Consider the following 24,222-nt stretch of genomic DNA (forward strand, 5'->3'; position numbering starts at 1 on the left):
ACTGGGTTTTCAGAGCAAGCATTTGACATTTATGAGATAAAATGAAAATCATCATGAAAATGAGTCATAAAGAAGAAAAACAGGAACCCATTTTAGAATTGTATAAGGGATATTTTAACTCAAAATTCTAACAAAAGCTACTCTTAAGTAGGGTTGTCTCACTAAAGTGCCTTTACACATTCAGTGCAATGCAACTCCAGGAAAGGCCTGGCTCAAAGTCGTGGGAATTAGAATATTTGGAGGAGGATGAGGAGAAGAATCATGATAATTCTCTCCATGAACTGAGAAAATAACTTAGATTTTCCATTTTTCTTATATATGAATTCAGTAGGTTTTGAAGGCCAGATGCTTGGGAATATAGAACTAGCAAGTCGATTCTTCTCCCAAGGAAACTCACATCTCCCTGATAAACGTAAACATTATTTTCTTTTAGGTTATCAGAATGGCTTCCATCCTCTTTACCCTGATGATCCCTCCTTACCTCTCCCTAAACCTCTAACCTTTTCCATAGTATGCTGCTCTCTTCCACTTAGAAAACATCAGCCAAATTCTTTCTCACCTCTGGGTCTGGTCAGTCATCTCTCTCTTGGGATGTCCCTATTTCTCTTATGCCATTTCAAAGCTTATCTTCTTTCAAATACCAGCTCATATTTCTCCTACCCTTAAAAGGCGTTCTTGACTACTTCAACACATACTTGGTATCTCATCCCCCAGACTCATTACTTACTGATGGTCATTGTTCCAGATTCTCAGTTAATAATTTCACATGTGCATCTATTATCTCCAAATCCAGGCTGTGAGCAATGAAAAATACCCTGTGTTGCACACATTCCCACAAACTGTCAGAATACAGGGCATATATGAGGGACTTACATATTTGTTAATTGATTTACATACAATTTTATTTGTGCTAAAGTTTACTACTTTAAAGTGGCATGCTGTTTTTTCAAATAAAACCCATGTAACTATTAATCTCATAAACTCATAAATGATTTTGGAAACAACCTTTGAAATTCCCTTCTCCCTTTTGAGACTCCAAACAGTAACAGATGAGGCAATCTCATGATATAAAAATTTAAAACAAAATCCATTTGTGTTGGTGGCTATTAGGTAAAATATTTTATACCTGATTAGTGCTAAAAAACATTTAAAAAGTTTTTTCACATTGATTATTGTGAAGAGGAACTTACTGATAATTTCATTTGGTCTAAAAAAATTTAACATCTCTAAATTAATAAAAAATTGCCTTACCACGAACACTGGCTAATCAAAACATTTTTTCTACAAAATTTTAATAAGATGTTAATGTGTTTCATGCCTAGGGAAGAGAAAGATAATCACTCATACTCCTACAAGTGAAGCAGTAGATATATTTGAATGGAGCCATTAAAGGATTGAGAAAATAACCTCCTCCCCCAAGAAGATATAACAGCACATTATTTAGTTTTGGGAAATCTTTACTTCTTTTGCTTTACAACCTTCATTCATTATCTACGCTTTTCCCAATAGTTCACAGCTGTATGCTCACAGAAGTCCCCCACCTTGTAATCTATGATAGGAATTAATACACATTAAAACCATGCATAGATGCAAATATTTTTTCTCAAGCAACTCCACTGTGAAAACAAAATGCATTAGAAAAGATCTCAATCATCACTCTCCAAGTTAAAAAAGGTATAGAAGACAGAAGACCAAACCTATGCGCACATTTCATCTTCCGCTCATAATCCATCTCAATAACAGAAAATATACTAAAAAAATGACATAACTTCTCATCTTGACAAAAGGGCATACACTGGACTATGCTCTTCCTCATTATTTATAGCTATAAACTCCAGAAATAATAAAACAGAGAATCATAAGAAAATGATGGAAAGAGGTAGTTAGACTGACTGGGGTGCAGAACTAAAGAAATAACACATTTTCCCAAGATATCATAAATAACCTTTCAGTGGCAGAAGATGATCAGGGTCTGGAATCTAAACCACTAACATAGCAGCAAAAGATATTCCAGGTACGCTTTGTCCCTGTACAAAAGAGAATCCTGCTGACAACAAACAGCTAGGCTCTGGAAAATGCTTTTCATCTCTGAAAGCTGGAGACCAGCTTCCCTCATCTAAAGTCACTGTGGACCTACCTGTCCAGAGGAAGTGCTGTCCATCCTCAAAGGGGGAACCATCAGGAATTAGTAGAAGCTCTGGTTTAATAAGACAACGTAAGCCAAAAACAGCACTGAAAAACTTCTGAAAACTAAACTATCACTGGAATGACAGCCCGCAAAAGAAGCCCGAGACCTGCACACTCAATGCAAATAAGATGACTGCTTGTATAAAGAAAATATTTAAATAGGAGCCAAAGTCTTCTAACACAACATTCAGGATACAATCGAATATCACTTGTCATACCAACAACTAGAAAAATCACAACATGAATAAGACAAAAGATGCCACCATGAAAATCAATCAGATACTGGAATTATTTGACAAAGATTTTAAAGCAGTCAGCAAAAATACAATTCAACAGACAAATGCAAATTCCTCTGAAATAAAAACAGAAAAATCTTATCAAAAAAAGAAGGAAAATTCTTATAAAAATGCAAATTATATAACTAAAAAATACAATAACCAAACTCAAACAAAAAACCTCACTAGAGGGCTTAGTAACAGAATAAATATGACAAAGAATAAGTAAACTGGAGAGTAGTTTTTTCTTGTTAAATTGTGTCCTTTCAAAATTTTTATGTTGAACTCCTAACCCTGAGTACTTAAGAATCTAATGTTATTTGAAATAGGGCATTTACACTGAAGCAAGTTAAAATAAGATTATTAAGGTAGGTGTACCCCAATCCATCATGACTGGTGTCCTCACAAAAATATGAATTTGAACACAGAAACATTTGGTAGAAGGCTCAAAAGGCTCTTGCCTTCATGTTCAATAGGAATTAGCCCTAAAACAGCAATCTTTTTTTTAAAATATGGAGTCTCACTCTATTGTCCAGGCTGGAGAGTAGTGGCACAATGTTGGCTCACTGCAACCTCTGCCTCCCAGGTTCAAGCAATCCTCCCACCTCAGTTCCCAAGTAGCTGGAATTACAGACACCCACCACCTTGCCCAGCTAATTTTGGTCCTTCCTAATCAATCTTAAGACCTCAAAGGCTCAAATTCTTCTATCACTTAAGTGCAGTGAATCCTAGAACAAAGTAAAATAATATTTATAGAAATACAAAAATATTCAACATCTAATAACATAAAATTTACACTAACATAACATGTATGCAAGGAAGCAAGAAAGTGTGGTCCATAATAAAAATAAAAATCAATTAATTACAAAGAAACCCAGGACTGACACCGTTGCAAAAATCATCAGATGAATTATAGCTATCATAAAGGAATTCCACATGTTTAAAAACCAGGGGAAAATTTTGATATGTTGACTGGAAATGTTGAAGCTCTAATACAGACCTAAAATGAATTTCTAATAATGAAAACTACAATGTCTGAGATAAAATATACACTCAATTAAACTAATGAGACTAAATATTGGAAAAAATAAAAATAGTACATTTAAATGTGTAGCAACATAAATTATCTAAAATGACATGCACAGAGAAAAAGAGACTGAAAAAATAAATAAATACAAGAATCAGTGAGTAGTGGGAAAATCTCAAGCCCCCTAATATACATGCAACTGGAAGCTCCAAAGGTAAGGGAAGGTAGTAAAATACTGAAAGAAATATTTGCTGCAAACTTTCTAATTGTGATGAAAAGTATAACTGGTAACAGGGTAGGAAACCTAAACTGCAACTGACAGATTGCTGGAGTCTTAATGTGGGCAAGTCTGAGTTAAAAACTCAGGGAGCCCCTCATAGGGGCCCTCACCCTTCTGTGAGTTTTACTTCCAGAAGCTCAACCAGGTTTTCATAGTAAATATACCCTGTAAAATTTCCTTCAAACGTCAAGGAGAAATAAAGACTTAATCAGACTTTTTGAATCTGCAGAACTATCAGCCTGCAGATCCAAGAGATGCAACACACTCTAAGATTAGAAACATTTAAAAAGCAAACTATGCCAAGGTATATTAAATTGTTCAAGACCAGTAGTAATAAATATAAATCTTAGAAGCTAAAGAAAAAAAATAATATATACAGAGTAACAAAAAAATGATGTCAGCTGATTTCTAATTGAAGATAATGCGAGAAGACAGTAGAATACCATGTGGGGGAGAAAAACTATCAACTCAGAATTCCATATTAAGCAAAATCATCTTTCAAAAACAAAGACAACTTTTGGTTTTCGGTTCTGCATGTAAGAAGCCTGAAAGTTGCACTTTATTCCAACAACAAGTTAAAAGCTAAAATGACTGAGAGATAAGTGGGGCATGGTGGTTCACACCTGTAATCCCAGCACTTTGGGAGGTTGAGGTGGTGGATCATCTGAAGTCTGGAATTCGAGACCAGCCTGGTGAACATGGTGAAACCCTGTCTCTACTAAAAATACAAAAATTAGCTGGGCATGGTGGCAGGTACCTGTAATCCCAGCTACTTGGGAGGCTGAGGCAGAGGAATCACTTGAACCCAGGAGGCAGAGGCTGCAGTGAGCCGAGATTGTGCCATTGCATTCCAGCCTGGGCAATAACAGCGAAACTCCATCCAAAAAACAAACAAACAAACAAACAAAAAAACTGAGAGATCACAGCTCTTATTTGATCTATAAAAGAAGTGAGGATTGAAGGCAAACAGCTTTCTCCAAAATTGCAGGAACAGACAACAAATAAAGACAATCATGGTTTACCAGATTAAAGACTCATAAACAGAAATTGCCATGGTAACTAGTAGCAGGGTAGAACACCTGAAATGTAATTGATAAACTACTGAAGTCTCAGTGTGGACAAGTCTGAGAGTTAAAAACTTCAGAGAACCCAGTCATAGGGGCCCTAACACTTCTTTGAGTTTTACCTCCTGGGGCTCAACCATATTTTCACAGTAAATATTAGAGAAAATTGTCCCATGTTTCCAGCAGGGGGATGAGAAAATAGCCATTTACAAATATATATATGCCAGAACATCATTCTTTTCTTCTTAACAAGATCTGTACTTGGGAGAAACTATTTAATAAGAACTTAACCCTGCTGGTTCTATCAGAGTCTAACTGACCTGAGTAAGTGTATTAATGAGGGTTCTCTATATATATATCTGTGTATGCATGCATATGGTCATGGCTCAGTCTATATGCATACATATCCAGATATATATAATCCATTCACTCTGTTTCCTTAGAGAACTATATATATATATCCTACAATAGGCCATCTGCAGGCTGAAGAGCAAGGAGAGCCAGTCTGAGTTCCAAAACTGAAGAACTTGGAATCCGACGTTTGAGGACAGGAAGTATCCAGCACAGGAGAAAGATGCAAGCTAGGAGGCTAGGCCAGTCTCTCTCTTCACATTTTTCTGCCTGCTTTATATTCTAGCCATGCTGGCAGCTGATTAAATAGTGCCCACCCTGATTAAGGATGGGTCTGCCTTTCCCAGCCCAGTGACTCAGATGTTAATGTCCTTTGGCAACACCCTCACAGACACAGCCAGGATCAATCAATACTTTGTATGCTTCAATCCAAACGAGCTGACATTCAGTATTAACCATCACAAGTCCACTCCTTGTCACCTTGAACTCACACTTATGTCCTGAGAGAATAACCTTCAAGTAAAGACAATACTAAGGTCATAATTATGCCTAACATAATACAACAATCCTTCATACAATGAGAAATGCACCAATCCCAACTCAAATACTATTACCCAAAATTAACAACACTTACATGCCAATGTGAAGTAAATAAATCATATGTCACATGATGAAAAAGAAAAAATAAAGGTATTTTCTTAGTACAAATGTGTACATGCACAAACACCTTTTTAACAAAAGAAGTAGGAAGTACTCATGATAATTGCAGTCCTTGTTTTTTCAGCTGGTCACGTGGTCATAGCTGGTATTTATGACTACCTTCTACTACCCATTTTGTGTTCCCTTTGCTTTCAGCAGGCACCTCAGCAAGTTGTAGTTTTTTCCTGGTAGAGTGACCCAAATCTTCATTCCTGAGGGGTCTGGGCCATTTATAATCCTGCCTAGATTGGGGTATTGTAGTTTCCCATTGATCTTAATCACAAGGCATGGTAAAATTAAGGGATGCCCTAATGAATCTCCTGTCTTCCATGCATACTCTTCCTTACCTCTATTGTGGAGTAGTAGACTGATTTCATCTTGATAGTCCAGGTCAATCACCACAGCCAACACTGTAATTCCCTTCTTAGCCTGTTCACTTAAAGGTAGGAGGAGCCTAAAGTGTCCACATGGTAATCTTAACTTCCAGTTTAACGGAATTGTTGTGTCTCCTGGTGGTAGAATTCCTGCCTCTGGAACTAAGACCTCTAGGCCAGCAGAGCATAATGTTGTGGGAAGAAGAAGCAAAAATTTTGCTAGTAGACTACTAGGGGTGATGGTGAGTGGTGCCACTTCCACTTCCACCCCTTGCTTACTGGACTCATGAATCCTGGCTATAGGAGAAACACTACCATATACTGGATGCTGATTCAGAACATACACAGCCTTCTGAAGAGCTTTGCCCCAGCCTTGCAAATGACTGTCACCTAGTTGGCATTGTAATTGTGACTTCAAAAGGCCATTCTATGACTCTATTAGTCCAGCTGCTCCAGGGTGAAGGGGAACAGAGTAAGGCCAGTGAATTCCATGAGCATGAGCCCACTGCTGCACTTCTTTAGCCCTAAAGTGAGTGCCTTGGTCACAGGCAAAGCTATGTGGAATATGATGATGATAGATAAGGCATTCTGTGGGTCCATAGATGTTAGTCTTGGCAGAAGTACTGTGTGCAGGATTTAAAAACCCATGTCCAGAGTAAGTGTCTATCCCAGTGAGGACAAACCTCTTCCCTTTCCACGATACAAGAGTCCGGTACAATCAACTTGCCACAAGGTAGCTGGCTGATCATCCCAAGGAATGCTACCATATTGAGGGCTCAGTGTTGGTCTCTGCTGCTGGCTAACTGGGAATTCAGCAATGGCCATATCCAGGTCAGCCTTGGTGAGTGGAAGTCCATATTGCTGAGCTCGTGCATAACCTCCGACCACGGCCACTTTGTTCATAGGCCCATTGGGCAATGACAGGGATGACAGGGGAAAGAGCATCTGAGTTGTGTCCACAGAAGGGGTCATCCTATCAATTTAATTATTAAAATCCTCCTCTGCTGAAGTCATTGGTGAGCACTCACATGGGATATAAATATCTTCACAGTTTTTGACCACTCAGAGAGGTTCATCTACATACCTCTTGCCCTAATTTCTTTGTCACCATTTTCCCAATCATGCTTCTTCCAAGTCCCTTACCATCCAGCCAAACCACTGGCTACAGTCCACGAATCACATGTAATTGCATATCTGGCAATTTCTCCTTCCATGCAAAGTGCACAACAAGGTACACCGCTCAAAGTTCTGCACACTGGGAAGATTTCCCTTCACTGCTGTCCTTCAGGGATATCCTAGAAAGTGGTTGTAGTGCTACAGCTGTCCATTTTCGGATGGTACCTGCGTATCATGCAGAACCATCTGTGAACCAGGCCCTGGTCTTCCCTTCCTCTGTTATCTGATTATAGGGAATTCCCCATGAGGCCACTGGTGCAGGCTGGGGGAGAGAAGACAGGGTGGCAGGAATGGAGACCATGGGCATTTGAGCCACTTCTTCATGTAACTTACTTGTGCTTTCAGGACCTGCTTGAGTCCGATCATATATCACTTCCACTTCATGATGGAATCATGCTGTGCATGACCCATTTTATGGTTAGATGGGTGAGAAAGCACCCAGTTCATGATAGGCAGTTCAGGTCACATGCTGACTTGATGACTTATAGTCAAAAGTTCATTTTCCACCAAAGCCAGGAACAGGCCAAGAGCTGTCTCTCAAAAGGAGAGTAGTTATCTGCAGCAGATGGCAGGGCCTTGCTCCTAAATCCTACTAGAGGCCTCCACTATGATTCACCTTTGGGGGCCTGCCAAAGGCTCCACACAGCATCCCTGTCTGCCACTGACACCTCAAGCACCATTGGATCTGCTGGATCATATGGCCCAGGTGGCAGAGTATGTTTATCTTGTGAAAGTGAAAAGTGATCAAGTTCTCTCCAAATAAGATTATGACACAAAGTCAGAGAGTTGATATACCCCTGAGGTAGGATGTAAAGGTATACTGCCAGTCTTACCAACTGAAGGTAAATTGCTTCTGGTGGACTTTATGAACAGGAATGGAGAAAAAGGCATTTGCCTAGTCAATGGCTGCATACTAGGTACCAGGAGATGTGTTTGCTCAAGCAATGAAACCACATCTGGCACAGCAGCTCCAATTGGAGTCACCATTTAATTAAGCTTACAATAATCCACCATCATTCTCCAAGATCCATCTGTCTTCTGCACAGGCCAAATGGGAGTTAAATGGGGATGTGGTAGGAATTATCACCCCTGTGTCTTTCAAGTCCTCAATGGTGGCACTAATCTCCACAATCCCTCCAGGGATGTATATTGTTTTTAATTTACTATTTTTCGCAGTAGAGGCAGCTCTAACAGCGTCCTTTTGTCCTTTACCACCATAATAGCCCTCACACAAAAAGAATAACCAATTCCAGTCAGCTCTAGCCTTCCAAATCGAAGAAGGAAAATACTCATCATCAGCCCATCCTAGCTCTTCACATAAAAGAAGGGAAATATTCAACTCTGGTTCACTCTAGCCATTCTCTCCCTCCTAACCAGGTCAGGTGGGAATTGAAAATCAATTTTAAAGTTCACAGTCCAGAAGCATCCCTTTAAAAAAAAAAACCGAAGCTGTTAGGCGCGGTGGCTCATGCCTATAATCCCAGCATTTTGGGAGGCCGAGACGAGTGGATCATGAGGTCAAGAGATCGAGACCATCCTGGCCAACATGGTGAAACCTCATCTCTACATATATCTCAAGAATACAAAAATTAGCTGGGCTTGGTGGCACATGCCTGTAATCCCAGCTACTCAGGAGGCTGAGGCAGGGTTCAAGAATCACTTGAACCCAGGAGGTGGAGGTTGCAGTGAACTGAGATCACACCACTGCACTCCAGCCTGGTGACAGAGCAAGACTCTTTTCAACAAAAACAAAATGAAACAAAACAATAACAACAAAACAAACAAACAAACAAACAAAAAACCCAAAGCTAAACCAGCAAACAAAGCAAAGCAAAACAAAACAAAAACAAACCAAGACCTCATTACAGGACTAGAGAATGCTTCTCCTCCCTCCGCGTATTAACAAAGGCCTGTTTATGGCTGTTTCTTTTATGTGATCCATCATATCTGGCTATCAAGAAAGCCAAAAACACAATGTTAAGTGAAAGGGTAAACATCAGAATCAGAAATGGCAGGGATGTTGGAATGGTCAGGCTAGGAATTTAAAACAATGATAATATGCTAAGTGGTCTAATGGGTAAAATAGATAGCATGCATGAACAGATGAACAATGTAAGCAAAGAGATAGGAATTTGAAAAAAGAACCAAAATTAAATGATAGAGATAAAAATCAATGTGACAGAAATGAAAAATACCTTTGAAGGACTTATTAGTATACTGGGCATGGCTGAGAAAATCATCCCTGAGCTCAAAGGTATCTCAATAGAAACATTCAAAACTGGAAAGCATGGAGAACAAAGACAAAAACAGAAAACAAACCCAGAATATCAAAGGAGTGAGAGACAACTGCAAAATGTGAAGCAAATACATAATAAAAATGCCAGAAGAAGAGAGAAAGGAACAACAACAAAAAACAACTGAAACAGTAACGTCTGAGAATTTTTCCAAAGTAATGTCATACACCAAACCTCAGAACCAGGAAGCTTAGAGTACATTAGGCAGGAAAAATGCCAAAAACAAACAGAAAACAACACGTAGGCATATTATTTTTAAACTACTAAATATCAAAGATAAAAAATTCCGAACTGAAGCCAGAGGAAAAAACCACCCATAGAGGAACAAAGATAAAAATGACATCTAACTTCTCCTCAGAAACCATGCAAGTAAAAAAAGAACGGAATAAAATATTTGAAGTGTTGCAAATAAACTCAGCAACATTGAATTCTATACCCTGTGACATTTACTTCAAAAGTCAAGGAGGAATAAAGACTTTCTTAGAGAAGCAAAATTGAGAAAATTTGTTGCCAATAAACCTGCATTGTAAAAAATATTCAAAGAAGTCCTTTGGAAAGAAGGACAATAATATAGGTCAGAAACTTGGATCCTCATAGAGAAATGAGGATACACATGAATCCATAATGTATATGCCCCTAACAACAATGTATCAAACTATGTGATGCAGAAACTGACAGAACTGTAAGAAAAAATAAATGAATCCAATATTACAGTTGAAGACTTCAATTCTCCTCTATTTGAAATGAACAGATTGAGCAGGCTGAAAATCAGTAAAGCCACAGTTGAATTAAACAACAGTATCAATCAACTGTATATAATATCTACAGACTACTTCATCCAACAAGTACAGAATATACATTCTTCTCCAACTCAATTAAACAATCATCAAAATATCTTATTTCAGGTCATTCAACATACCTTGACTAATTTAAAAGAATAGAAATCATAAAATGTTTGCTTTCAGACCACAGCTGAATTAAACTAGAAATCAGTAACACAAAGATAACAGAAAATCTAAGATACACGAAGATTAAAAAATACTCTTTTGAATAACACGTGAGTGAAAGAAGATATCTCAATAGAAATGTTAAAAACACAACTTATCAAAATTTATGGGACACAATGAAAATAGTGCTTAGAGAGAAATGTACAGCATTCAATGCATATATTAAAAATGAAGAAATATCTAAAATCAATAATCTGTTTCCATTTTAGGAAACTAGGAAAAGAAAAGCAGATTAAATCCAAAATAAGCAGGAAAAAAATCAATAAAGAACACAAATAAAAAAACAGGAAATCAATAGAGAAAAATCGACCAAAGCCCAAACTGATTCTTTAAAAAGATCAAAACAAGCAATAAATCTCTAGAGAGGTTAACTAAGAGAAAAAAGAAAGAGGACACAAATTAATAATTTCAGAAATGAAAGAGGGTTATCACTATAACCTGTATTTTTAAAAAGGAATATTATGAACAACTCTAAGCTTAGAAATTTGATAATCTAGATGAAACAGACCAATTCCTTGGAAGACATAATTTGCCAAAACTCATACAAGGAGAAATAAATAATTTGAACACATATTTATTTTTAAAACATATTCAATTATTAAGACTCTTCTAAAACAGAAGGAATCAGATTTAGATAGTTGCACTGGGAAATTTTTCTACCAAACACTTAGGGAAGAAATTATACCAATTTTGTATCATCTTTTTTCAGAAAATAGAGAGGGGATACTTCTTAACTCATTTTCATCATCAGCATTACCCTAATCCCAAAACCACACAAAGATTTCAAAGTAAAACTACAGACCAATATCTCTCATGAACACAGATGCAAAAATCAATAACAAAATATTAACAAATTCAGCCCAATATTGTATAAAAAATTCCACAGCGTGTACAAGTAGAATTCATCACAGCTATGCAAAGCTTATTGAACTTTTAATAATCAATTAATGTAAATCATCCCATCAACAGGCTAAAGAATAAAAGTCACATGATCTTAGCAACAGATGCAGATAAAGTATTTGAGAAAATTTAACACCTATTTGGGATAAAAACATGCAGTAAACTAGAAATAGAGGAAAACTTCCTCAACTTGATAATGAATATCTACAAAAAAATGTATACTTAATATCACACTTATTGGTAAGAGATTAGAAGCTTGCCCGCTAGGATCAGGAAGAAAGAATGTACCCTCTCACCACTCCTTTTCAGCATTATATGGAAAGTCTTAGCTAATGCAATAAGAAAAGGAAAGGTATACATGTTGTAAAGGAAGAGACAGAGCTGTCTTTTTTGTTGATGGCATGATTGTCTATTTAGAAAGTCTGAAAGAATTAACCAGAAAAGTCCTGGAACTAATATCTCATCACAGCAAGGCTGTATATTGGAAGGTTAATACATGAAAATCAATTGCTTTCTTAGGTATCAACAATGAACAAGTGGAACTTGAAATTTAAAACATGACACCTTTTACATTAGTATCCCACAATACTAGGTCTGTTTGCTTCTAGACCTATAACTGAACTAAAGCCCCAGCAGGCCCCTAGAGGTGAGGTTCAGAGTATGACCCACGAAGACGTGCACTACACCTCAAAAGAACTGCCTGAGTTTTCTAATTTATGTGGGCAGAAATCTGGAGAACAGGCCTGGGAATGGATATTAAGGATGTAGTATAATGATGGGAGGAACATAGAGTTGGATCAAGCTGAATTTATTGATTTAAGCCCACTAAGGAGGGATTCTGCATTTAATGTTACAGCTCAGGGAGTTAAAGATGGTTCTGATAGTTTATTTGCTTGGTTAGCTGAAATACAGATCAAAAGATAGACCACTGTGAGTGAGCTGGAAATACCTGATCTCCCTTGATTTAATGTAAAGGAAGGGATCCAAAGACTTAAAGAGACTGTGGGATGCTAGGATGTGGATTAGTAACTTTAGACCTACTCATCCCAGATGGCGGGGTCCAGAGGAAATACCCTTCACCAGTATTTTGTGAAATAGATTTGTGATGGCAGCACCTGCATCCTTGAAGAGCTCTGTGATTGCTCTTCTCTGTATGCCAAATCTTACAGTAAGAACCATAGTCACTCAATTACAAGATTTAAATGCATGGAAATAATTGGATCTCGAGGTGGTGGGGGCCAAGTGGTGGCACTCAAATGTCACAGGCAAGATAGGCATAGTTACAGTAATGGACAGCAGAGGCAAAGCACCAATTAGAACAGTCTGACTCCTGCAGAGATCTGGCATTGGCTGATTTTGTGTCGTGAGCAAAGTAGACAGTGGAGTGGCAGTGAAAAATAAGAGAAAGAAAAAATGATGTCCTGAATCTAGGAAAGACGTTTTCAGGAAGGTGGGGGGTGGGGGTTCAGCCACGTGAAATGCTGCTGAAAGCTTAAAGAGGTTGAGGGAGGTCAGAGACTTGACTACTAATGTCAATACATAGAAAGTGGCTGACCTTGATGTTGATACATTTAAGTAGAGTGATTGGAATAAATGGTATTTGGTGTGGGTAAGAAGAAAATGGGAAAAGAGGAACAAATAGCTGAAAGAATAGTTGTTCATTTTCTTCATATTTCAGATTTAACATAACTTATTTGAAAGTATCCAGTTAACTCATTTACAGATGAAAATGTGGATGATAAAAAAAACCACTAAATTCAAAGAGAAAGGTTTTCAAGTATCCAGTTCGCTTTGTTCCTGAATATATTAAAGGTTAGCAAGACTGCAGTTGGCTTAATAAAGAAAGAATCATTGCTTTTTCATCTGGGACATTTTTCTGAATCATGGATACAAAGCCACATAAAATAGATCATAACAGAGATAGTCTATTTTCTTTCATGTTAAAATCACAGGTCTCCCCAACCACACAGTATAACTATGATTAGTTGTTATATTAATTTACTTCACCAGCATTATCTGCAGTTCAATCATTCACTGTAACTCTGTACAAGAAAGTATATCATTGTCCAAATCAAGGCAATAAGCCTGAAATGCTAAATAAGGGTCTAATTCAATTTTGCTTTTATGACTCATGTCTAGTGCACAGTCACACAATGACATAACACCTCAAATGGTCTGGAAGGCATACACAAGGAGCAATCAAATCTTGAGATCGAAAATGAAGAGCTAAAACAATGGTCAGGACCGGAGCCACACACACCAATAGTATAAACGCTGCAGCTCCCCTTGGAGAGATAACTTTGCTAATAAATTAGAGTACCACTAGTGCAAAAGGAAGACAAGTTTTGGGGATGCAAAATACCCAAGCTATAGATAGGGAAACTGTAACTGCAAATATATTCAAGGTATATTCTATGTCCTAAAGTTGCCTTGAAGAAAGGGACCGATGAAGGTTAATCAGGTTAACTTCCTCAAAGGTCAAAGAATCTGGACCTTGGGTATTTTGCTAATATTTACTAAATGTTGGTATGTGAAGGCACTGTATAAATCCTTTATATGCATCATTTCACTGCCTGTTCACAATCACCTTACAAAGCAATTACTATTATCACTCCTATTCTCTAGTTCAAGAAATAGAAGGTCAGAATGCTTGTGAGACTTGATCAAATTCACACAGCAAGATATTAGTAAAGCTGTATTTGATCCCAAGTAGTCAATATCTCCTTTCTCAACTCCTAACTTAATACTGATAAAAATATATAATGATGAGAATTTCTACACATGGCTACCCTGGCACTGTGATCTAGAAATTAAGAGACAAATTTTATCTGAGGCCTGCCATTAACTCCTAGGGGACTTTGGAACAGTCACTTAATCTAACTCAATCTCAGTTCAGACCATATTTTATGGCGACTAATGAGATAACAACATGAGAACTATTAATTGCTATTATTGTGCCCATCTTCACCCATCCCCCAAAAGAATTTTACTAAATTCTATCTATACAATGTAGAGCTAAAAATACTGAGAATGACAGCTTCATCCCAGACTCCTCACTGACTGAGTGAGCCTATTTCATTCTAGCTGGATGCAAAAGAACAGTTTTTCTATTATTCTTTTTGCAGGGAATCGAAATTACAACATTTCTAAACTTTAACCCAGAATATCTTTTTATACCTAAAAATTTCTTCAAGAAAATTATTCTAAGAAGAGAAAAGCAATATATACAGTAAGGTTTAATTAAAAAAGAAAAAAAATCAAAACAACAAAAACTTCCATGCACAGCAAAGGACTGAAAGTTAAGTAAATTATAGGATGCCAATAGGATGAAATACCATGCAATTTATTAAATGAAAAATTCAATTTTAAAAGTGGGAACTGTAGAAGGAAATCTATACACAATGCTTATGCGTATGTGCATGAAAACAATTAGAAAATAAATCTCTAGAAATGACATGCAGCATAGTTTGGGGGATTTTTCTCCATCATTTAAACATATTTTCTTAAAAATGTTTTATATTTATTTAAGAATACTCTAGGCTGGGCGCGGTGACTCAAGCCTGTAATCCCAGCACTTTGGGAGGCTGAGGTGGGTGGATCACGAGGTCAAGAGATCGAGACCATCCTGGTCAACATGGTGAAACCCCGTCTCTACTAAAAATACAAAAAATTAGCCGGGCGTGGTGGTGCGCGCCTGTAATCCCAGCTACTCAGGAGGCTGAGGCAGCAGAATTGCTTGAACTCAGGAGGCGGAGGTTGCCGTGAGCCGAGATTGCGCCATTGCACTCCAGCCTGGGTAACAAGAGCGAAACTCCGTTTCCAAAAAAAAAAAAAAAAAAAAATAATACTCTAATTTTTTTAAAACATTAACAACTAAAACAAAACTCCTTTCATACTTTCCACTCAAAAGCAAAAAAGCAACAAATCTCCCTCCCAATTCTTCCTTTATTTCTAGCCCCATTTTGTCAAAGTATTGACTTCTTTTTCTAGTAGATCTGCTTTAAGTATAAGATGTCAAATAGCTCAGTCAATTCTGAAAATGCTCAATAAAAGTTTTCCAGCAAGTTCAATCAGCGTGCAATTCCTGTCTGTGATTTGGCACTGCAGCCCAATTCTGACCTACCTGACACTCGGTTGCTGCTGTTAGGATACCACCAGTAATTCTTTCAAATCACCTCAGGACCATTCTTGACACATTTAATGTATTCACACACACAGGCAGTATCTACTTTGTGCTAAGCACTGGAGATTCAATAATGAGCAAAAACTCATTTCCAGGGCTCACTGAAGTTACTAATATTGCCCTGCTCTGTTTAATTTTATTTTTAAATGAAGATATATGTAACAACATTTTTGAAAAAGAGATAAAACTCAACCATATTCCACCATCCTAATACAATGTTTTTTTGGTATATTGCCCTCCTGTCTTTGTCTTCATGCATATACATATTGTATAATCTTATAATTACAGCATAAGAGGTAAAGGATAATGCTGGGTCCAGAACTTTTCACCAGGATCATAAAGAGTTTTCCAATTTTTTATAGTTTTAATAATGATAATTTTTATACTTTTCTATATTCAACCATATACCCCATTCATTATTTGTCCTTTTACAGTTTCTGAGTATTTAGATTATTTTCAGATTTTATTTTCTGTTTACCCTATATTATCAATAATACGAAAAAGAAAACAAAAACAACAAAAGAATGATTCTGACTCAGTGCAACCTGGCTTCTACTTCTCTCTCTAGCTTCTTCTCTTATCTCTCCTGACCTGCAAGTCCATGCTCAGGTTACTGCCTCTATCCCTTCACAGATGCTCTCACCCCTGCCAATGAGCATTTGTCCCCAAAATTGATTCCTAATTCTCCCATCTTCTTTGCCTAGAAAACCCTTCCTCGTTTGCTGTGGTTTGAATATTTGTGTCCCCTTCAAAATTCATGTTGAAACTGAATCCCCAATGCAGCAGGATTATGAGGTGGAGCCTTTAGGAGGTGATGAGGCCATGACGGATCCACCCTCATGAATGAGATTTGTGTCTTACAAAAAAGCTGGAGGAAAACAGCTGGGCCCTTTTTCCCCTCTGTCCTTTCTGCCATGTGAGAACACTGTTCATCCATTTTTGCCATTTTGCCCTTCTGCCTTCTGCCACGTGAGGATGCAGTGATGGTGCTTTGACAAGGCAGCATCTTGGAAGCAGAAAGGGAGCCTTCCCCACATGCTGAATATGGGATACTTGATCTTGGACCCCCCCAGTCTCCAGAACTGTGAGAAAATAAAGTTCTCTTGTCTATAAATTACTCAAACTCTAGTACTTGGTTATAGCAGCACAAATAGACTGAGACATCATTTTCTAGGCCTCAACTTAGATATTACTTTTTACAGGAAACTATTTTCAAACTCTGAAATTGAAAGTTAGCACAACAGGACTGTTGTGCTTAGCCACTCATCAACCCAGCAATCATGGCACTTGGTATTTAATTCTCCAAGTGCCTAAATGAGTCACCTATATCTATTGCCAGACTATTAAGTTCTGCAAGGGACATATCTCTTTTTTTCCATTCACTTTTCCTTCCTTTATGCATTCTCATTTCTTTGTAAGACCTCACATTATTTTGTATTATTAAATATGCTATAAATTCAAAATAGTATATGCAACATAAATTTAAATGACAAGGCATAATAAAATGAGACCAATGTCATGTGTCCACTTCCAATATTGCCTTTTTGTGCTGATTAGAATCTATAACAATATTTTGAATAAAACCAGTGAAATCGAGTATCCTTTTCTTTTTCTAATTTTTCAAGGACATGCTTTTAAAGCTTTACCATTCAATGCGCTATTTGTAGTAGGTTTTTGGCAAACAACATTTATTAGGTCAAGGAATTTACCTTTTAACCTTAGTTTTCCCTAAGAATTTTTTTTTTATCATGAATAGATATTGAATTTATCAAATGTTTTTGCTACATCTACTCAGGTAGGTATATGGTTTTTTCCATTTATCTGCTAATCTGGTGATTTACACTTTAATAGAATTTCTAATGTTAAAATAACTTTGCATTTTAGGATTTAATCAATGTGTTTAACAGGTATTATATTTTTAACACGTTGCTGAATTGAGGATGCTCATATTTTGTTTTGAATACTTAATGCACGTTCATGAGCGAAATGAACTTCTAACATTTCTTATACTACCCTTGCCTTGTTTTAGTATTAAGGTCATATTAACTTCACAGGAAAACAATAAACCCTCTGTAACTAAGCCTATTCTTTGAAAAAAAATCTAAGATATTATCTATCTTTCAAGTGTTTTATAGAATTCATATGCAAAACCAATTGGGCCTAATATTTTATTTGAGAAGGGTTACCATTACTAACTCACTAATAAGATACTTTTCTAGGTATTTTGTTCTAGCTTTCTTTTCACATTTATCAGTGTAAAATTCCTCCCAGTATTTACATCTCTTTTAATCATCGCTTTATCTATAGTTACATCTTCTGTTTCATTCCTAACGTCAATGTCTTTCTTCTTTAAATCTTGGTCAGTCTTCTTAGACATGCATCAGTTTTAGTAGTTTTTTACTTTAAAATGCCTGTCTGTTTTATTAATTCTATTGGTTTTCTATTTTATAAGTGTACTCTTTCTTAATCTTTTTTACTTTTGTGTGTTTTTGTTGTTCTTCTAATTTCTTAAACTGGATGCTTCTCACATTATTCTTTAGCCTTTTTCTTTTCTAATATAAGTACTTCCTCTAGGAAGTTTCCTATAATCCACAAACTGGGTTTTATATTATTCTTTCTATTTCCACAAAGACTGATACCTTAACTTATAGCTCTTTTAAGAGCTTTTTAAAATATAAATATTCAAGTGTATGCTGCTTTATTTTTGTTTCTTGGTGGTGCCGTTAATTTATAAATGAATTTTATCGTATCCACAATACAAGGTCTGTATGAAATCCAATTTCTGGAATTTGTTGTCAATTTTTACAAATCTTTCCTGCATGCTCAAAACAACATTTTATTCTCTGGCTCTTGGGATATATTTCCTGTGCCCATCAGATCAAGCTTATTAAGTGCATAGTTCAAATTCTCCCCATCCTTTATAATTTTTTTTTTTTTTTTGAGAAGGAGTTTTGTTCTTGTTACCCAGGCTGGAGTGCAATGGTACAATCTTGGCTCACCGTAACCTCCGCCTCATGGGTTCAGGCAATTCTCCTGCCTCGGCCTCCTGAGTAGCTGAGATTACAGGCACACGCCACCATGCTCAGCTAATTTTTGTATTTTTAGTAGAAACTGGGTTTCACCATGTTGACCAGGATGGTCTCGATCTGTTGACCTCGTGATCCACCCGCCTCAGCCTCCCAAAGTGCTGGGATTACAGGCTTGAGCCACCACGCCCGGCCCATTCTTTATCATTTTTGTCTATTTGATACATCAATTACTAAGAGAGAAGAGAGAGAATAAAAATCCCTTACTTCTCTTTGGAGATCTGGCACTTGTTGCTTCATATATTTTAAACCTATATTATTAGCTAGTATTACCTCCTGGAAAATTATCTTTTTTCTTATTATATAGTTATTGTTTTTGTCTGTAGTAATGCTCTTTGCTTTGAAGTCTATTTTGTCTGTTAGTAACAGATACCAGGAACATTTAATAGTATTTGCCTGCCACCTATCTTTGCATTCTCTGTCTTTCAACTGTCCTCCATTCTTATGTTTGATGTGTTTTCCTTGCCAAAAAAAAAAAAAAAAAAAAAAAACATGAAATTGACGGCCATAATTTTTTGTCTTGGTCATTTTTCATAATCCCTGTGATCTCACTTATAATTAGCCTTCTATTTTTCTTTTCTAGTGTTATTTGCCTTGCTTTTACAGAGCTTTATTTTTTTCTTCTCTTGCTTTCCTTTGCTGTGCTTACTGGTTTGTTTTTCTTCCTTTGAGAAGTTTTATTTTTTGTCTTATAAACTTTTACAAGTTTAAAGTTAGTATGCTGACATGATTGCTGAATAATAAAAATATCTTAGAAGACCTTCATTCTAATCATGTCACAAAAATTCCACCATATGTTAATGTTGCTCACGATAGAAGGTATATCCTGCTTTACTTAGCTCTCAATATTTGACATTAGCATTATTGAATTTAATCATTAATTATTTTTCATTTATCCACATTTTTACTCTCTTCCTTAGTCAGCATATCTTGTATCTTAGACCTTCCTTCTGGGATCAATTGCTTCTTTCTGAAGGACGTGTACTGCACGTTCCTTGTTGCTAGCAAACACTTTCAGTTATTTCTCAAAATGTCTTGCTTTTCTTCTTGTTTTTGAAAGTATAGAATTATAGATGGCTCCTAAGTTTTTTCTCAGTGCTTTGAAGCCAGCTTTCCAACAGCCACTTCTTTAATATTTCCTTTTTTCTTGCTACTTTTATGTTGTTTTCTAAATAACGAAATTGCAAAAACCTCAATGGCAAGGTGCTTACAGCTGGACTTGTTTTTAATTATTTTGTTTTGGATCCACTGGACTTCTTAAACCTGAAGATTTATGTCTTTATGTGATTCTGGAAAACTCTTGCCCGTGGTATTTTCAAATACGGCCTTTTCATTCTCTCCATAATCTTTACCTAGAAGTCATAGTGAGCATGTGTTGAACCTGCTCCCTCTAAACCTCTTATCTCCTAATCTTCTTTTCTTGGGTTATGTCTCTTTCTCTTTCTGTTCTAGTCCATATAACTTTTTGCATCTCTGCAGTTGATTAATTTTCTTTTCAGCTTTGTCTATTCTGATATTCCCTTTTAGTTATATATTTAATCTAGAAGTTTTATTTAATTTTTTTCCTAGTCTTTTTGGTTATCCTAAAATAATTTCTAGTTCCTAATTATTATTTTTTATTTGCCCTTTTAAAAAAATATATACATTTAACACACCTATTTTGTGTTCTGTTTTAGAACATTAAGTTTTTACGGGTCTGTTTCTGGTTTTTTGTCTTTTCTTTTCCTTCTTAGTTGCCTTACATTCATGGTATCCTGTTTCCTTTTGTGTAGGATTTATTACTATTATTATCATAATTAGGAGCTCATATTAGGAACTCTACTTACAGGAATCCTGTAGGAATTTCATGGCTTCTAAGTTCCTCTGAGAATATCTGCATTTATTTCTACCTAGGGACAGTACTACCTTGGTCCATTTTAAAGTAAAAGTCTGTTATGGCTTTTCAGTTCCCAAATGTATGCATTCAGTCCCCAGTCCCTCATGGGGGCTGACTGAGGCCATAGATTCTCAGAGGAAGGTTTTTCTCCACCTTCAACTAAAGCCAGTGCTGAAACCAACAAGTATCTCCCCTTCATGCTTCTGCAGAGTATAATCTGAAAACCAGAATTTCCATGCATCCTTTGTCGTTTCATGCTTTATCCATGGAGGAGTGTAGGCTGACTCGATGCCCTTCGCTGTGCTCATTCTTTGTCACTTGTCCTGCTGATAAGGTTGTTAAGCCAAAACTATAAACCAATTACTTGGATTAGCACATACTCCCGGACAGCCTAAAGCTTCTGTGTTGCTCACTTCCATTGAATTATGTTCCCATTCTTGCCTTGACCTTTCTCTCAAGCTCACACATATATTTAAATTGTCTTTTTAAAATTTCATATTATATGGCATTTTTAGTCGATTTGTAAGAGGAGAGTTTCTGGCTCTCTATAACTGTCATATTTCCAAAATGGAAGCCGTGAACACTGACTTTCTTGTTCACCATTGAATCCTAGTACCTAGTGCAGTGCCTGACATTAAGCAGACATTGTATGAAAACTTATAGATTAAATGAATTAATTAAAATATTTGATATTGTATGTATAACTCTTCGATTCTAAATCATTTCTTCAGGATAAATTCTGACAATCTGGAGTACTGTGTTCAATGTATGAACAATATCTTACTATACACACTCCTATATTACTTTCCAAAAAAAGATATAAATACACATAGTAGGTTAACAGGTTAGTACTCATATTAGATGTGCTTTAAATTTTTACCAAATGGTTAATAATTTGTTTCCTTTCTTCCTCCGAGAAACAGACACATCATCACTCATCTTTGTGGATGTAATGTGTGCTTCCTAATGACCTCTAAAGCGCCGAATAGAATGCTCTGTAGGCCAAAGAGTTTGCTTTGCTGCCAATCTTGAAAATTACGGGACACAAAACAATTATTTGGCCCTACTTTTTGATGCAAGAATTTCAAAGGCAGATTAATTAGTATGAAGAAGGCATATTTTTTCCCTCATGAGACATGACTTCATTGCCTAGCTAAGGTTGTGTCCTATCCTCAATTTTTCTCCTACCCAAACTACACTTACAGAATTTAGATAGAGAAAATCATAGTCTTCCTAACGTTTCTGACAATTTTGACCATGAAAGGTTAAGTACCTCCATGGGCAACTTAAACTTATATGACTAGAATTTACAAACACAATTGACCAAGATCACTATTCTTATCCACACTAAGGGGCTGATATTTTCCTAAAGAGAAAAAAGAAAGGCTCTCCTGTGTATTAATTAGCTGTGGTACTTGCTGATATAGACAAGAACGTCTCCAGGGCCTGGTGTATCCTTTATTATACAACTTGAGTGTAGAAAATCAATTTCAGGGTAAGTCTATGCTGGGAAATCTTCCCTGGGGTTTCAGAAAAATGTAACTGGGACTTTGAGAGAGAACGTGATTCTGGCGCGCGCGCGTGTACAGGGAACATAATATGGATGAGGTGTTCAGCGTCAATTTGCTGAATGGAATGAAAATAAATTAATACACAGGTAAAGGGTTTTTTCTGCTTGGCATAGAGGGGTGTGATGGTTCAGAGATGATGCCATATCACTCAAAATTCCAGGGTTCTTGGGAGACAGCAAAGATCACTCTCCTTCCCTCACTGCTATGGCGATCCACCAGATCAGACGGTTTCCAGCACCCTCCTGTTCTTAGCATGCCCTCATGCCCAGTTCTCATCCAAGAGTCTGGACTCAAGCTCAGTATTTACTCTAATGTCTCTTCCTCAGGCTTGGATAATTAATCATGGACAGAGCTTGAATCTGAACCCTATTAAGTAGTTGTTGATAAATTATTTGTCAAAGGCTAGTCTATTAGTTAGGACATTTATCATAACCAGTTGCTGAAACAATTTCGAAACCTCAATGGTTTAGTTGCTTCACTTAGAATAATAGTCTCTAATCTCATCCAGGTCATTGCAAATGCTGTGAACTCATTCCTTTTTATGGCTGAGTAGTATTCCATCCATCACACATATATATACATATGTCTGTGTGTGTGTGTGTGTATACTATATGTGTGTGTGGGTACACACACACACACACCAGAGTTTCTTTATCCACTCATTGATTGATGGGCATTTGATTTTGAGTTGGTTCCACAATTTTCCTGTCATGAATTGTGCTGCTATAAACATGCATGTCCAAGTATCTTTTTCAAATAATGACTTCTTTTCTTCTGGGTGTGCAATGGCATATGAATAATACAATGGACTTTGGAGACTTGAGGGGAAGAATGGGAGTGGGGCGAGGGATAAAAGACTACAGATACGGTGCAAATACTGCTTGGGTGATGCATGCACCAGGTTCTCACAAATATCCACTAAAGAATTCACTTACGTAACAAAACACCACCTGTACCCCAATAACTTATGGAAAAATTAAATAAAATAAAAATCTCAGTGGTTAAACAAAGGAAAATTATCATTCCAAAAAATAAATAGAAAACCAAGTTCCTACCCTTTTATGGCTCTCCCAGCCTCTTAGACTTCCTCAAAGTCCTTGGTTGGATGTTTCTGCATTTACCTAGAAAGTTAAAAAAAAAGAAGAAGAAGAGTGAGAAGGACCTTGCAAGTTGTTTTATAGCCAGGTCTGAAAATGACCTACTTCAGTTATATCCACTCACATTATATTGGCCATAATGAATAACACGGCCTCAACCAAACTGAATGATATGCTGAGATACGTGCACAGGAGAAGGAAATGATATTAGTGAACCTCTAGTTCCTCTCTGCCATAGCTGATTTGTGTGTCAAGTATACTTATCAAAATAAATACGAGCCTAATATCCCAAAGAAGATAAATTAGAGAGTTATTTATCTAATTTATAATTTGACAGACTATATAGTATATTTTAATATTCAAAACAATGAAATTAATTAAAACATCAGCATTTCATCATACTAGGATCAACCAAATTCCATAACATTTGATGGAAGAAAATATACCATTTAAAAATTATAAGGTTACTAGGAGTAAAGCTAAAAACAAATTATAAACTTTATGGAGAAACTTGTTAAACTTAATTGAAGTTGAATAAATTTGAACAAAGTATGAGTCACATTTTGTTACTTAAGCTGAAGACTTAATATGTTATTTAACCCCTAATTAATCTTTTGAGATGTAGATCACCACCTGCTGAGGTCTGTCCTGCAGACCCTGACAAAGCAGTGGATGAGTGAAAGACAGTATCACATACTAGAGTACAATGAATTTGAGTGGGCTAGTGAGATCATCAGCTGCTTTCAGAGGGCAACTGCAGCTAACCGACCAGGAC

The 24,222-nt window shown here is 36.6% G+C and overlaps 1 long non-coding RNA gene across 7 annotated transcripts in view; it reads right to left on the reverse strand.

The window, feature by feature from the left end:
• The window catches only part of LOC118146391 (uncharacterized), a 177,930-nt gene that overhangs the window by 134,637 nt on the left and 19,071 nt on the right, over nucleotides 1-24,222 (reverse strand). For 6 of the 7 annotated variants that reach the window (XR_008475654.2, XR_008475659.2, XR_008475658.2 and 3 more), the window contains exon 3: nucleotides 23,406-23,471. This is a non-coding gene — a long non-coding RNA (uncharacterized LOC118146391). Of the gene's footprint in view, nucleotides 1-6,230; nucleotides 6,612-23,405; nucleotides 23,472-24,222 lie in introns of those variants that run through there. The other variant, XR_008475657.2, reaches the window with a different exon arrangement.

The sequence above is a fragment of the Callithrix jacchus genome, chromosome 12, assembly GCF_049354715.1.
Source record: "Callithrix jacchus isolate 240 chromosome 12, calJac240_pri, whole genome shotgun sequence".
Lineage (NCBI taxonomy): Eukaryota > Metazoa > Chordata > Mammalia > Primates > Cebidae > Callithrix > Callithrix jacchus.